This window comes from Eretmochelys imbricata, chromosome 14 (genome assembly GCF_965152235.1).
Source record: "Eretmochelys imbricata isolate rEreImb1 chromosome 14, rEreImb1.hap1, whole genome shotgun sequence".
Classification (NCBI taxonomy): domain Eukaryota; kingdom Metazoa; phylum Chordata; order Testudines; family Cheloniidae; genus Eretmochelys; species Eretmochelys imbricata.
Genome location: NC_135585.1, coordinates 34,985,922 through 34,989,498, shown reverse-complemented (window position 1 = coordinate 34,989,498; position 3,577 = coordinate 34,985,922). Strand labels below are relative to the sequence as shown.

Sequence of the window (3,577 nt, the reverse complement as noted above, 5' to 3'; positions counted from 1 at the left end):
GTCCTTTCACCGGGGGGGAAAGTGACTCTGCACCAACGGCCCCTCCTCGCCCCAGCTCTGCTCCGGGGGGCGCGGGTCTGCGAGTCCCAGAGTCCCCTCTCTGCCCCCCACCTCGGCTCTGCCCCCCTGAGCGCCTGCAGGAGCCGAGCCAGCGCCGGGAGCGCGAACGAGCCGGGCCAGGGACCGAGTCTCCCAGCCCGAGGGGAGGGGAGGGGCGGGGGCAGGAGAGAGACAGGGGCAGAGTCTGGCAGGGGCAGCAGGAGCAGTCAGTGGGGAGCGAGGTTCCCGGCTCCCTGCCCAGCCCCATTCCCTGCAGCACCCCGGGCGGATTGACTTTCCTGGGGAGAAGGGGAGGGGCAGGCAGAGGAAAAGCCAGTTCCTGCCTCTGTCTGGTCCCTGCGCTGCTGGGGGGATGCGCTGTCCTCGGGACAGCGTCAGGGGATCCCCCCAAGCGGTTCCTTTGGTCCTGCTCTTTTCCAGCCCTTGGTTCACACACTCTGTTGCTGGGGGGGTTAAAATGTGTCAGTGGGTTTAGTCATGATGGGAGGGGCTGGGTCTGCTCTGCATTGCTCTGTAGAATTTTTAGATGCATCTAAATGATTGAGGAGCTGAAATCTCACTTTTCAAAACAGACTTTCAATGAGAGCCAAGCTTGTAATGTGCCTCTGGCCGTGTCTACCCACAGTAGCTGCACTGCTTTGTCTATCCCCTTAGAGTGACATAATCCCCCTGGCATTGACACAACGACATCCCCTAGCCCCCTCCTATCCATTCAGCATGCTGCTGCAAAGCTCATTCTCCTGGCCCTTTGCTTTGACTATGTCACCCCTCTCTTTGCTAGCCACCCCTTCTAGAATTATAGAATCATAGAAGATTAGGGTTGGAAGAAACCTCAGAAGATCATCTAGTCCAATCCCCTGCTCAAAGTAGGACCAACACCAACTAAATCATCCCAGCCAGGGCTTTGTCAAGCCGGGCCTTAAAAACGTCTAAGGATGGATATTCCACCACCTCCCTAGGTAACCCATTCCAGTGCTTCACCACCCTCTTCTCTGTCACATCTAGCTGCTTGTCTTCCCTGTGGAGATCTTTCATGGTCTATTCCTCTTCTTCCTGTCATCTTTCATTTGCTACTGGGATGCTGACCTGTATTTGGCAGGTAGGGATAGCTCAGTGGTTTGAGCCTTGGCCTGTTAAATGCCAGGGTTGTGAGTTTAATCCTTGAGGGGGCCATTTAGGGATCTGGGGCAAAAATTGGGGATTGGTCCTGCTTTAGGCATGGATTTGGACTAGATGATCTCCTTAGGTCCCTTCCAACCCTGATATTCTATTATTGTCTCCTTGTGCTCCCCCATCTGTTGTGTCTTGTGTAATTATATTGTAAGCTTTTTGGGGCAGGGACTTTTTTTGTTCTGTTTGTACGGCACAAAGCACAAGGTTCTGGCCATGACTGGCAATTCTAAGTGCTATGGCAATACAAATACTGTAGTTATTACTATTATTATGATTTATTTATTTTTGACCATATAAAAGGGTTTATACTTGGACAGCTTATTCCCTTTAACTATATGAGTAGAAAATCATCCCCTACAAGCATGAATAGCTCAATTGGTACAGAACCTCTGTGTAGATTAGGCCACTGTTGAAAACAGGATTTTGGTTTCTAAAACACTTCAGTGCTTTTGAAATTTTTATCCCTCCAGAACAATTCTTTTTCCTGGCATTGCATTGTCTGGAACTTCCATCTGAAGGGAAAGAACCAGCGGGAAATTTAGGTGTGAAATGTGCTATATACCAGTGTCAGAGAGCAGGTCCAGATGATACTGACATAAACATACTGGTATCTCCCTGGATCCTGTCTATACTGGTGCTGCTGGGGTTGCCAGCACTGTTAGCGTTAGGGATTTCCAAGAAATATCTAGTGCAGAGGAAGGTAAATGAGGCTGAGTTTAGAACCCTGGGTCAAAAATTCTTTATAACAAATACTTAGTGTGGATGGAACACACCTGAACTCAGCTGTTCTCTTTCTTCCAAGCAGGATTTCCCCATTTGGAAAGCTGACATGATGTTCATGATGGAAGGAGAGGAAAAGCTGTGGGTGCCTGACCTCGAGGTCTCTGTGGGAAGAGAGATCCTGAGAGGGTCCTGCAAAGGTGAGGAACTGGCTAAACTGATTTGAAAATCATCAGTGGATTAAGGAAGAAGCTGGGATTCCCACAAAGGCCCCGTGAGCTCCTCCCATTCTGCCTCATCTCACCCAGACAGGTGTCATATCCTCACAGTGGATATCACTTATCGCTTCCCACTTTCCATGACTGACCCCTGGCAGTAGCTCCCTCCCTCTGGGTGTTTAGGTGGGATGTGGAAAATGAATTGGTCCCCTCCTCTCTCTCCTCTGGGGAAGGGTTTGGGGGACTCAGCTCCTGATGTTTCAATCTCTCTAGCATTTACTTGTTCTTGTTCCTCCATTTCCCATTCCCCGTCTGAGGTTCCCTTCCCCCCCAGCACAGGGAGCGACTCCTGTCTGGATTCTGTCTCTGTCCCAGCAGGTGATGGGACGCTGAGTGAGAGCGAGGAGGAGACTCCCCAGCAGGAAGGTGCTCAGCCAGTGGAACCACCGGGGATGGTGTCAGGAAGAGTCGAAGGGGATGTTTCCCAGAGCCCCGAGCCTGTGAGAGTCAGTTCAGGGTATCTAGCCATGACAGAAGCCAGCCAGGGAAGGGAGGGAGTAAAACTACTCAGAGGGGAAGAGGAGTCAGGAAACTCAAAGAAATCATTCAGCAGAGAAACCTGAGAGAGGAGAGATCCATGACATGTGGGGAATGTGGGAAGAGTTTCTACTGGAGATCAGCCCTCATTGTGCACCAGAGAATCCATACGGGCGAGAGACCCTATAAATGAGAAGTGCAGGAAAAGCTTCAGTCAGAGCTCGATCCTTTTTGAGCACCAGAGAATCCACGTTGGAGGGAAGCTTTATAAATGCCCTGACTGTGGGAAAAACTTTAGAGCCAGGAGGTACCTTATTCAGCATCAGAAACTCCTCCTGGGAGAGAAACCATACAGGTGCTCTGAGTGTGGGAAGAGCTTCAGCCAGAGCTCAAATCTTATCAGGCACCAGCAAACCCACACGGTAGAGAGACCATACATATGCCCTGACTGCGGGAAAAGCTTTGGCCGGAGCTCAATCCTTATTCGACACCAGAGAACCCACATACACTAGAAATTCACAGTTTTCCTTTATTGGAGCCTAAAGCAGTGCAAATAAACTAGGAAATGCATTGTCTGGGGAGGGGTAAGGGAACTGACGTGCTGAGAGGCAGAGAGGAAGGTGCTGGTTACTGAGATTGTAGGAGTCAGAAAGGGGTGTGAGGATCCATGGCCCAGATCCTCAAAGGTACTTAAGCATTGCTCTGCTCAGTCTTGCAACACCTAATTCCTCAGCACCCTGCTGCCCAGTGGAATTCACTTCCCTCCCACAATGCGTGGGTAGAGTTAGGTATCCAGGGAATAGATTCCTGAAGTCAGCAAATTGTGCGGGGAGCTGTCGAAGCTACCCAGGAGTGAAATGTCAAGCAGA

The 3,577-nt window shown here is 50.6% G+C and overlaps 1 pseudogene; it reads left to right on the top strand.

The window, feature by feature from the left end:
- The first annotated feature begins 2,062 nt into the window (after window positions 1–2,062).
- LOC144273985 (uncharacterized) lies at window positions 2,063–3,220 on the top strand (annotated as a pseudogene).
- Window positions 3,221–3,577: the final 357 nt, after the last annotated feature.